The 12,933-nt window shown below is 35.4% G+C and overlaps 1 pseudogene; it reads left to right on the top strand.

Moving 5' to 3' along the window:
* Positions 1-1,001: 1,001 nt before the first annotated feature.
* On the top strand, positions 1,002-1,398 carry LOC131069893 (thioredoxin-like protein YLS8; annotated as a pseudogene).
* The last annotated feature ends 11,535 nt before the right edge of the window (positions 1,399-12,933 follow it).

The following is a 12,933-nucleotide window of genomic DNA, read 5'->3' as shown; positions in this document are numbered from 1 at the left end:
AAGTTTTGCAAGATAATTTTTTAGAAATATTTGGATGTGTCTAAGACTTCTATATAATAAGACAATTGTAATTCATTCATTATTCAATCTACTCATGTCCAATTTTGTAACATTGATATAATGACTTGAACCCACCCTTTATGACAATTGCTCTACCTTGCCAATCTAGTGAAATCCTATAACTATGACAACATCTGATATCTGATTTATTCTTTATTCTGTGACACAGCTTGCACATGGTAGCTATGTGTTTCCATAGATTATTTATTTGATTTTAATTTGGATTTAAAGACTAGATGTAAATATTTGCAAACAATTCAGAGTGTATCTTCTCTCTAGCTTTACATAGGCAACACCTGCTTTGCTATAGTCATGTTTTCTATTGAACATATGGTGAAGGAAATGTATACTTCTTTATTTCAATTTGACAAAGTGGTCATATTGATTTAAGACATCCCTTGTGTAAGAAGCTAAAGGGGTTCTGTATATATGTCTGCATTTCACTTCTTGATAAAATCAATTATTATGATATGTTTTTCCTATTTTAATGTACATAATAAACTGCAACAAATATAATTTTGTTAAAAAATATGGAACAAAACGGAAACTAAAATGGGTCCAAACTGAGAAATAGATTTTTATAGGTCTTGATGATAAAGAATAGTTCAGATATTTACCAAGAACCATTCATATTTAGTTATTAATATAATAAATATATGCATAATTTATTTCTAAAATTTTAAGAAGTTTTCTATTATATTCAGACTTGTCAAACTCAGTACAAATCGAAGAACTTTTGAGGACGGTTTAAATCACACATACTAAACTTCGACTTTAAGGCTTAAAAGTGTTAAACATTCAGAATTGACTGACATTCTCTAAGATTAATGTATTGCTTAATGTATGCAATTTAAGACTAACCGAAACTTTGAAAAAAGATTTCTTAATTATAAAACCACCACTCAAGTCTGACAACAAACTGAAAAAGAAAATACAGAAAAATGTTGCATCTTCTTCTTCATTTTCACTCAGGATGGGATTTTGATTAGGCAATTCTATCAGAGGAGGAGCGTCTGGTTGTGGTCTGATTCGACCATGATTGGGAAGACACATGCATGCAGATGGATGAAATTCTTGTGAGAGTGGCAAAGTCTGTCAAGAATTTTGTTGTCTTTTATGTAGTGGACATAACAGAAGTCCCTGATTTCAATCATCTTCGTCTTCTACAATAAGCACATTATGATGGATTTGGGGAAAAATATTAATTACAAGATCAGTTGGGATCTTAAAGAGAAACATGATTTAATTGATATCGTCGAGACTGTTTACAGAGGTGCCAAGAAAGGTCAATGGCTTGTCATATCTCCCAAGGATTATTCTATCAAGTATAGATATTAAAGTTTCCAATTTTAGATGTTCATTAGGATTTTGTAGAGATTTTAATACAGGATTTTTCAGTATGGTTATGGGTCAATGTGGCTTGTGTCAAATGGAGAAGAACAAAATATTCTCTATGTAAATTGTATCATTGCTATGATTCTGTCTAGAAAAGAAAACTTGAAAGGGGTTTATACAATTCAATAATAATTTCTCTTATTAACTATTTTAAAATTGATTTGATATAGATAAATCGTAGTTAGTCTATAATTTGAAACAAAGCATGCCTATAAGTTAGAATTAACTGACAACTGTAAATTTTCCTTGTCAATCATTAATGTCAATTTTTATTGGAGATTTTATTAAGGTTAAGTAAAAATTGATTTGATATGGAAGAACTATAACCGCGTACAATTTCAAACAAACCACTCTTATAAGTTAAAATTAATTCACGACTATAAATTTTACATATCAATCACCAATGTCAATTTTTATTGGAGATATTATTAATGTTAAGTAATTATTAATGATAAGCCTAAGATGGATCAACCTAGAAGTAGTTAGACTCAATATATGTAAGCATGAGAGGACTCTCCATTTGTCAATATCGATGTCTTTGAATTTTTAAAGGACGCATCTTCACATTGAGGGAAATTGATTTGCAAATTTCTAGTCATGTTGGGATTTTAAAATTGGAAATCTAATAGAAACTTTGAGATATAAGTTTGTGTTAAAAGGATGCTTTGTTGCCATGTTTTTTAACGAAGGTAGTTTTCTTTTTTAGTTGAAATGTTGAACTCTTCATGTAGCATTGTCATGTGGGGCTTCAAATATTTAAATAAAATATCTTCTATGAAAAGTTCTTGTCAAGTGGGGTTTCAAATCTTTAAAGAAAATATCTTCTATGACATATTGTAGATCTATATGCATGCACTTTTAAAGGAGTTTGGTTCCACCATGTTTAGATTTATAATAATTAAGAGAGGGTCAGCTAAATAAATTATTACATGTTCTACTTCTGCTATATGAACTCCCCTAAATACTACACTACATATCTTCGACTGTTGAAAACCTATCATCTCAAAAATGTTTTCAAAACAATAATAGAGCCCACCCTCTCATTGATCAAAGATAATGCATGAGATTATAAGTGTCAACTATAATTGAACTAAAATTTAACCCTCACTTTGATAATTTGTAAATTATATTTAATTAGATAACCCTAACTTCAATTACACATTTACTCTTATTGAATTATAACATTAACCTAGGTATACACTAATCTTAATTTAACCCTAAGAGTAATCCTAATTCTCATTCAACCTTTTTTATCGATAGAAAAAAATACAAAGATTCGAAGAAAGCCCAAGTCTACAACAAAGTCTAAGACCATAACAGAAAACCAACATTTTAGATCAAATAATTTGAAATTAAAAACAAATTCTCATTCAACCTTGATCAAACACTTAGCCTATTTGAACATCAAAATTAGAAAAAAAATAATAATTAAAATATTATTGAATTTTATAGTCATTATCATTTGTAACATTAAAGAAAATTATTATAAATTTAAATTTGATGCTTGACATGCTTATCTAATTTTTGTCCTTCATGTTGGATGTATTAGGGTACATAATACTTTTTTAGGATAAACAAAATCAATGTCTTTAGTATTGCTTCATTTGAATTACCATTATATTTGAATTAAGATTAGGTTTCCATTTGAGATATCTCTCGACGTATTTTACATATATTTCTATAAAGATAAGTGTTAGCACATATTTTTACAAAATATTTTGTGCTATTTATTGATGTTTTATATGTATATTTTCATCATAAGAGCATTTATTGTTGGATTGCATGTGCAGGGGATATGTTGTTGTGTCAGAGAAATCCAATTGTAGCCTGAATCTGTATGAACAAGTATCACCTGGGCATATTAAGGGATGGCATTAAGTATGGTGACATTTTGATAACCTTCATCATGACAGTCTTTGCATTGCAAGAGCATATTTTAGGGTTCATCACAAAAGCAGGGTCATGAGTGCATTCAGAGATGTTTATAATGCCTTAGAAGTCCATTAGCATGGTTGTGGAAAGTTACATTTGTGAAAGAAAGTCTTCTCTTCATAAAATATAAAATTATGTTTATTGGTTAAGTCACCCCGATAAGATTGCCTAAGGAGAAAAGGGTGTGTGTCGATCGGCAAAACTCACACCGATGAGTCTGATGGCATTTTCTTAGGGTGTGATTGGCAGGAACAAGTTTGGCGAGTTAGTAATCCATCGAGAAGAACTACACCGATTGCATAACAAGAAGGCAGAGTCATCGGCATAGCCTTCACAATCGGAAGCACGGAGAAAAAGTTAACCCAATACCCGATGAGGTTATCAGCAAAACTTATGTCGATGTCGGATGGAGTGGAACACTTGTTGGCAATGTCATCAGGTCATTGGAAAGTGTCATCTTACGTTACCCTGATACCCGATGGACTAGGTGGCGAAGGCAGTGTTATCGGTCGGACCTACTCCGATGAGGCGATACCAAAAGGAGGAGAATATCGAGTCATCTGGGTAACTTAAGCCATCTGGGAGAGGTGTTTCAAGTTATGTTGATACCCGATGAGGAAGACAAGTCGGGCACAGAGAAGGAGACTTGATCGGGATAAGTTACACCGATCGAAGTCGAAGTCATCGGGATATCATCGGCTCATCGAGAGGAGACATTTTTCGTTACACTGATACTTGATGAGAAAGCAGAGATGGGTGCAAGCAAGGGGATCTCATCGAGGAAATGTATGTTGATAGATCGGAGAAGTAAAAAGATACACAAGTATGAGGTTGATGTCATCGGGTCATTGGAGAAACATAAAATGAGTTGTTTTGATACCCGATAAGGTGACCCGATGTAACAAACGAGATGCAGACTATGAAGGAGGACTCATCGGAATAACTTCTAACCATCAGAGGAATATATTTGGAGCTATGTTGATACCCAATGGGAAGAATGCCACGGAGGAATAGAAGAGGGTACATCGGAATGGCCTACACCGATGTGACATAAAGGTGAAAGTAAAACCTATCCAGAAGGTAGAGCCATCAGGGAAGCTATAACCATCGGAATGAGGGAAAATGAGCTACGTCGATGCTCGATGGAGTGATTAGGGAGACCTATGCCGATCAAAAAGACAGGTGGTGCCAAGTGATTGAATCATTGGGAGGAGTTGTGCAGACTAGCCGTTGCAAAATCTGATTTTAATGAATCCACCCGCCATTATTAAATGCAGGCAACGGATAGTTTTTGTTTGCACGAGGCAAATCATAGCACGATTTCAATTGAGTAAATGCTCCTAATATATTAAATCTATATATGGAAGTTTGTATAAGGAATTTGCATAACAGATTGAAGCAAACAAAGAGATTGAAGAGAAACTAAACTGTAGAAAATTGAATTTCACAAAGCTTGAAGGATTCAAATATGGAGGGTTCTAGTTCCAAAGGCAAGAGGAAGGTTACTGAAGTTTATGATAGTGCCTCAAATAAGTCTAAAGGTGGAGAAAGTGTGCAGAAGCAGAAGTTAAATCATGACATGATTGACCAGATGAGCTCACTAGGAGCCAAGTTTTGAAGTTCTAAGGTTAATTTGCCTATATGTGACTAGCTAGAGGATGATTTTAAGGAAATTGGTGATGTCTGGACTAGGGTTAGAGGCCATGAATTGTTCTTATATCATTACTCACGAAGGAGAAAGCCTACGCCAGTCTCAAACCCATGGACGACTGGATTGGGTAAGCTAGTGGTCCCTAATGTCTTTGTAAATATTCAATTGTTGAAAACCCTGGGTAGGGCTTATAATTCCATGAAAAGATGTATCCAATTACCAAGTGGCAACGCATTCATCCGTCTTTCAGTAGCTACCATTCATGAGGTTTTTGGTCTTGGTTTCGAATCCGATGTGCTTTTGTCCTTTGAGAAGCTAGAAGAAGAATATACAAAGATGGATACTATATACAACGGGCGGAATTTGGCCATCCATAAGGTTGAGAAAGGGAAGTTGACAGATGAAGGCGGGCCCCCGTTCGACATCAACATTTTCAGACAGTATTTGCAATATACGTACATGGCATGTGGTCAAGTAGGAGGAGTTGAGGTTCCAGATGTGGCTCGAATAAGACCTTTAGTACTTGCTACAGATATACAAATGCATGAGCTGAGACAATTTGACTATGCTACCTACATTGTGGAAAAAATGCACTAGGGTTTCTTAAATCTTTAGAATAACCCTGATAAATCTTTTTAATTTTATTCATTATTGATACATATTATCTTGTTTTACGAACGACCTAGGGGGTTGTGGCCTGAAGAATTGAAATTAAATGTTTATGGTAAGGATGGGAAAGAGAAGCCAATACAATTGTGGGTATCACTGTGGGATTCTCGATTCATGAGATCCCATTATCTCACATTTGAAGAGCTTTTTGCTCAACCACTATACAGATCTTTTGGGGTTTCTTGTGATGGATCATTCTCAGAAGAAATTAAAAGATTTTTTAGATCCCATGAGCATGGAGATACAAGGGTGAATCATAATTGGGGTGATTGGTACGTATGCCAAGATTTCTCATATGTTAGGTTTTTTGGATTCGAAGGTGCTACCTATATGCTACCAAAGCCTATGCTAGACCGAATTGCTTACTTGGAGATTGTGAGACAAATGAGTGTCTCTAATGCACATCACTTTGGGGGTGCCCACAAGCAAGTCTTCTTACCTGGAACTCTGCATTTTGGTGATTTCACCATTGTATCAACAAAGGCTTATGAAGTTATTGACAGAAAGTTAATAGAGGATTATAATCTGTTTGAGCACACAAGGAGGAAAAGTTATGACCCGGAAGGCTATATACACTAGTGCAGAAAAAAACAGAATCTTGGTGATTACTTGCATGAGCATATTGAAGCTTTGGATATCTTTAGAAACAAGGAGTCTGAAGAAGCTATGCAAATTTTTCAGGATTTGAATTAGAAATTAGAAGAAAAAAGATAGAGACTGCAGGAAATGGAGGAAGAAGAAGAAGTTGAAAGTGAATCAAGTGAAAATGAGGTTGTCTCAGGATTTAAAATGCCTGGAAGAGAAGAGGAACTTGAAGCACGTGATCAAATTATTGCAAGGATGAATGTTGATGTTGATGCCTAATTGGAGGAGCATAACACCTTTGTGTCTGATGATGTTTTTGTTAAGTCTAAAGAGTTTAGGACCTTTTTGTATCAATTCAAAGGCAAGAGATTGAGGGATGCAATCCCTGATATCACCCCAGATAATGAGGCAGAGTTAACAAGGTGGCAGAAAGCTGAGATTGATGCAAAGATGGCTGTGATGACCCCTCAAAGAGGGAGACAATTTCTTTCAGAGGCGGGGATTATTCTTTTTTCTAGCTAGGATTTGAGTGCCTCATACATTTTTGACACTTTGTTAAATTCAGAAAATAAAGAATTCAAATTGGATATTTAGGGAGTTGATGATATTTTCATTGGGTCAAGGTATGACCAAGATGAGGAAGCTATGTTGCTTTGGGCTCTTTATCCTCCAAGCAAAAGGCCAAAGATAATTGATGTTGATAAAGTTTTTAGTCACATGATGAAGCTAAAAGTTGGTGAAGTTGATTTAACGGTCACAACTGATATGGGGATTGATATTTCCAAATTGAATAAGGCACAAATGAAGATGTTAGCAAAAGAAGCAAGGAAATACAAGTCATTGTATGAAGAGCTCTTGAGAAGTAGAGGTCATCTTGTACCCCAAATAACAGATGGATCAAAATTGAAGAAGAAGTGTGAGGAATTGCATAAAGAAAATAAGAAGTTGAAAGAGAAAATGCAGAACATAAGGGCAGACACAACATGTGTCTTATTGTCAAAAAGATTTGAAAAAGATAACTGGAGTTCTTGAAGACTTCTGGACAGTTTACCAAAAGAAAATGGATAATAGTATGTCACATAAGAGAATATCTGACAGATTGCATATGCTCTTACAGGATAAGAAGGCTAGTCAGGCAGACATTGCAATTATTGAGAAAATCTAGAGACTGATAAAGAAGCATGATAAGTTTGATGCAAACTTAAAGGTTGAATATGATGATTGTCAGGGAATTGTGTGCCATGGTATTCCAGAAGTGATAGATGAAACATGGCAGATTAAGGACAGGAATGTGTGGATTACAGAATGTCAATCATTACTTAATGCTTCCCTAGATATTGCACGGGCTGACACCTTGGATATGGTAGAGACAGTGGACCAGTTGGAAAACTTTGTAACTATAGAGATGGCAGTACGAGATATCATCTTCAACGTTAGCACTTACAAGGATGAAGCTTACCTGCGACATGTTCAAAAATGTGGCTTGGTCCTCGATGGCTAGAGTTAACTTGTGTCAATTGTAATATGTTTTGTAATATTGTTAGTTGTTATAGCAGTTAGGGAGTTATTAGTTAGATTTTTGTCAGTTTTTAGTTTGTACTAATGAAAGGGTGTGTCCTTTCATTTGTGTCTTTTGAGTCGCATATGTATAGGGAGACATTTTTGTATACAAGGGGGGAGTTCACAATTTACAGGCTCCTATCTTTCAAATTGTTTGTTGGGACTAGTAGTGTTATGTTAAAGCAAGTCTATAGAAATGAAAAGTCATTTTTGTGCAAGCAAGAATATCATGAAGTACATGTGAGTCTATAGCTTTTGTATATCTTTTTATTCCAAAATTAATATATAAGATTCGTTGTCTTTATCTCCAGATCATTTTATGTTACATGGTGTTGCTGAATCAAGTTCTTTGGATAAATCTAATTAAGATTTGTTGCAGTGTGCCATCACATGTCATTGTGTAGGAAACATAATTGTTTTTGTTATTCTTGCAACATATAATGAAACCATTGCAGTGATAGTCTTGCATATTTGTGAGTTTTTCAAACTATCTCCAAAGTTGATTACAAATATTTGTCCACTAAGTAACATATAAATTGTCAGATAAGGCACTTGTCTATTGTTAGTTTTTGTGAGTAAATTTGGTGTGCATAAGGTCCCTATCAGAGAAACATAGTTCTTATTCCTATTAGTATTTTTTTTTCATAATTACTTAAGGTTCCAACAACATTCTTTTATAAGCATTCATTCACTATTGAATCACATTCAATTTTTCAGATTAAAGCAAGTTAAAAGAACATAATAAAGCACAGTTGCAGGAAACATTTTGCCATTCTTGCAAACAGCTAATTTGACAAGTTTAAATTCACTATAAAGAAATCTCTTTGTGCTTTGGAGATTAAGGTATACTCGCCTAGCTCTAGTGGAGCTTAAAGTGCAGAGGAATTTGGTCTTTGACCATTCTTATTCGTTGGCCAAGGCTGCTTGAGAAATCAGTAGGAGATTTGGCAAAGCTCTAGAATTTCCAATCTGTGGTTTTGGGAACCAACAATAGGTATGCTAGTTATATAGGCAAGGTGTGATGTAATATGACAACTACCCTTTATACAAACATTAAATGCCTAGATAACTAAAAGTAAATGAGGTTGAACATGGTCCTATTATAACTAACTTCTATAATGCCACCTAGGACCTAAGTAAACCTAACATGTGAATATGGCCCTATTAATGACTAGTTAGGAAATAACCTTATTCACACTAACACCCCCTCTTAAGTGCAACTTAGAGAGATAAAATTATTATGCAAATGATAAAAAAAATACAAGATGATTATGAATCATGGCTACAAGGCTATGTAAGGAATCCATGAACAAATGATCTCTCATAAAGGGAGAAAAGGAGAAAACCCACTTGGGGAAAAACCCCTCCCCAAAAGAGAGAATACAAAGATCATATGAAAGTGTTCAAATGAGCACAATGTATGGAGACATCATGAATAGCCCCAAGAACTAGATCTAGAGTCGATCACGAATATACAATTGAAAGACCCTCCTCCTTGCCATAAGAGGGAAAGAGATAGACTAAGAAGACCCCCATAGCAAATAATCTCTTACAAAAATGGTAAGCATTTGAAGGCTAAGCATGATCCAATGCTTACAAACAACTTTTTTCCCCTTAGGAAGAAATAAAAATAAGTATAAATGTATGAAAATTCATTCCCATTCAAGCTAAGGATTGAAAGATGGAAGCACAAATAAATTTTATTGATTGGGTTTAACACAAAATGAAAGGAAATCTTGACTTTCTTAGTCATCTTAGACTCAATGATGAGCTCAAATATCCTCCAACACATGTCAAAATTAGCCTACAATGAAACCCACAAAAAATATCTCATCTTCCAATAGTTCTACCCTCATATCTGAGGAGGATTTTGCATGACCATGACTTTAATACCATGTTGAAGTTCTAGACTTCAGGATTACTAGTAAAAACAAAGAAACCTTTCACAAGAGAGTATGGAATAATGAGGTTGGTTGAATATTGAGATACTAATTATATAGACAAGGTGTGATGTAGTATGACAACTACCCTTGATACAAACATTAAATACCCAATGCAAATATTATATTTGTAGATAACTAAGTAAATGAGGTAAGCATGGCCACGTTATAACTAACTTCTCGAATGCCACTTAGAACCTAAGTAAACTTAACATGTGAATTGGACCCCTCTAATTAGTTAGTTATAAAATAACATTATTAACACCAATAGAGACTATGTATAATAGAGACGTTAGCTACATTTTCTATCTAGAGTAAGTAAACTTAACATGTGAATTGGACCCCTCTAATTAGTTAGTTATAAAATAACATTATTAACACCAATAGAGACTATGTATAATAGAGACGTTAGCTACATTTTCTATCTAGAGTACTATAAGTACACTTGGTATGCCTCGATCTATTTTTAGGTTTGACATTATTCATATAGAGGGATTTTCTAGATATATGTCTAGTTATTCAATTAAATATCTTGTGCTATTGATTACTGATGTGATGATGTGTTTGCATGTTCCATTGGATTAGGATCTATGAGTTATGGATTTGTGTGGATGGATTAGTCACCCATTTAATTACAATGGCATGACTTGGATGTGGGTTGTCTATATCCACCAGATTATTTTAGTGTTGATGAAGAATTTATTAGTTAGCCTTGTTCATGGTCATTTGTACATTGGTTATGATAGCCCTGAAAATTGATTGCATAAAATATTCAAATTTTAGCCCAAAACATTGATTTTCAGGTTGTCACTTATATCCTCTGAGAACAATTCAAGGCTTAGGGTTTAGGATTTATGAAAACTTCTTACTTTGTTGTGAAGAAAACCCTAGAAATGATATATTTCGTTGTTACTTTTTCCCACTTAAACCAAGGGTACCCTTTCCATGAATGGGGTCATTTTATTCCCTAAGGCAAAAGTTGGTCAACCGGTTTGTGAGATAAAATTTCCTAAGTCAAATGCATAACATCCCTATTACCGGTCCCCTTCTAAATATTTAATGACCGTGGCATCACAAGATGATGTTGCGTGTTATCAGCGAAACCGGCAGGGTTAGTAGTGCAACCAGTCAAAATCTTTGTAATACCAGTTCGCAGGTGGTAAAGTTCGGTCTACTAACAATCCCATCAATTTGCACGTGCTCAGAGTGAATGGGGATGTTTTATCCTAAGGTAAAAGGTGCTCGACTTTTAAGTCTTGAAGGAGTTGGCGGGCGATATGTAAAGTGGTAAAGATCGAACAGATTGGACGGCCCTCGTATTCACGCAATGGAACTTGTCAGGTGGTCATGGACCACGGTATCATGAGATGATGCCACGTGTCCCTTTTGATCAAGAAGGCTTGCAGGGAGGTTGTTGATGGAGCTAGGTCGAAGGATAATATGGCACTATCCAGTCACGATTTGGCAGGTCCACAGATACAGTTGGAAAGTCAAACTGCTAAGTTGGCAGGAAATGACCGTTAGATTTGCCAAGTTAGATGAGATCTACGGTTGAGTTTCAAATGAGAAGTTTGAAGGGATTTTTAGAGGCACCGTTTGTAGCTCGCGGGAAAAGGCAAAATGAATGGGATTCAGACTTGTCGATTGAGGATTGATTTGACAGTCAAAGATGATATCTCAGAGATGTGAAAGGATTTGGATAAGCTTCCAGTTCAGGTGTGATGAATCACGAGTTCTCTGATGAATTCAAGGATTTGCTTGTCGATAGAAATCCTAAAGCAGGAGATTGTACACTGAAAAGAGGAATAAGATCAGAATAAAATCGTTCACATCAGGAGAAATTTGATAGAAGAATGCAGTAGATGTGATATGCATGAATTCTAGTGTTTATAGCTGGTAGAGCAAATTGAGAACGCCAAAGTGATGATGTTTCAAGAGCAAGCACTAATTGATGAAGTATGGTTCAACTATAAATACAACAAGGTGGTGATCGAATTGGTAGAAGAGTATGAAGCCTTTTCATTTTCTAGGTGCAGTTTTTCTTTCTGCAGAAGAAATGATGTTTGAGCAAGCTTATAGACAGAGTTGCAATATACTTTGTGATACCGAATGGAGCCTCTTTTTTATGTGTGAGTATGTTTATTGTCATAGGGGATGTGAAAGTGGGGAGGATTGCCAGAGGGGACGTGAAAGCCCTTTCCTACAAAGAAGGGTCACGCATGGCACAGCCTCTATGTCTACTCAGTCTCTGGGTGGAAGAGGGTTCTGAGACAGAGTTTGCAAAGAAACAAAAAAGGGACATGTCTGGGTAGGGAGTGGCAACAATCCATCCATGTAGCTGCATGGAAGCTGTGCCCCCTCCCCAGCATGTTATGTTTCCCCTCTAACTTCACCTCCCACTGCCTCTGATCCTGGGCATGAAGGTTGAGTTCCCCCTCTAGCTTGAGGGGAGACTTTACCTCTTTCTGGGAACCTATTTCCCTTTCTAAGGAAGGGAAATGCTCTATGGTACAAAAAAGCAACATCTCACACGCCATCTGAAGGTGTCGGGGCGATAACGACATGATTCGAACGGTTTTGCTTCTACCAATTTTCGGTTCGAGAACAATGATTCATAGGTGCCAGCGCATAGACATGTGGATATTTTGTAATAGAATTGTACATAGCCTTTAGGGCTAATTATCAAGAAATGAATCTACTGTTGACAAGTGTCTGATGGCATGAAGCTTGTCGCTCCCTTGTTTTCTATAAAAGGGAATTCAAGGCCATTAGTTAGGGTCCGAAATTTTTCTGAGAAAGATCTTTTCTGCAGGGTTAAGTCCAAAATAGTTTTAGAGAGTCGTAGGAAATAACAAGGATTGTAATGTTATTTTGCAGAGAAAAATTGTAATAGAATAGTTGTGGTTTCCCCTTTTCAAATGGGTCACTCTGTATTTGAATTTGTTGGCTATCATCTGATAAAAGATAGCTCATAATATTAATGTAAATATAGTTTCCTAATCTTTACTCTCCTGTGTGTGATTTTGTCTTCTTTTAATCAAATGGGATCAAGGGTTTCTTTTGTTTATTGCATTGTTATGATGTATGTACTCTTTTATTCAATGCTTTAATCCAAGGGGTTAATTAAGAATGCTTGAATAA

The sequence above is a fragment of the Cryptomeria japonica genome, chromosome 7 (genome assembly GCF_030272615.1).
Source record: "Cryptomeria japonica chromosome 7, Sugi_1.0, whole genome shotgun sequence".
Taxonomy (NCBI): domain Eukaryota; kingdom Viridiplantae; phylum Streptophyta; class Pinopsida; order Cupressales; family Cupressaceae; genus Cryptomeria; species Cryptomeria japonica.
This window is presented reverse-complemented; position numbering and strand designations above follow the sequence as displayed.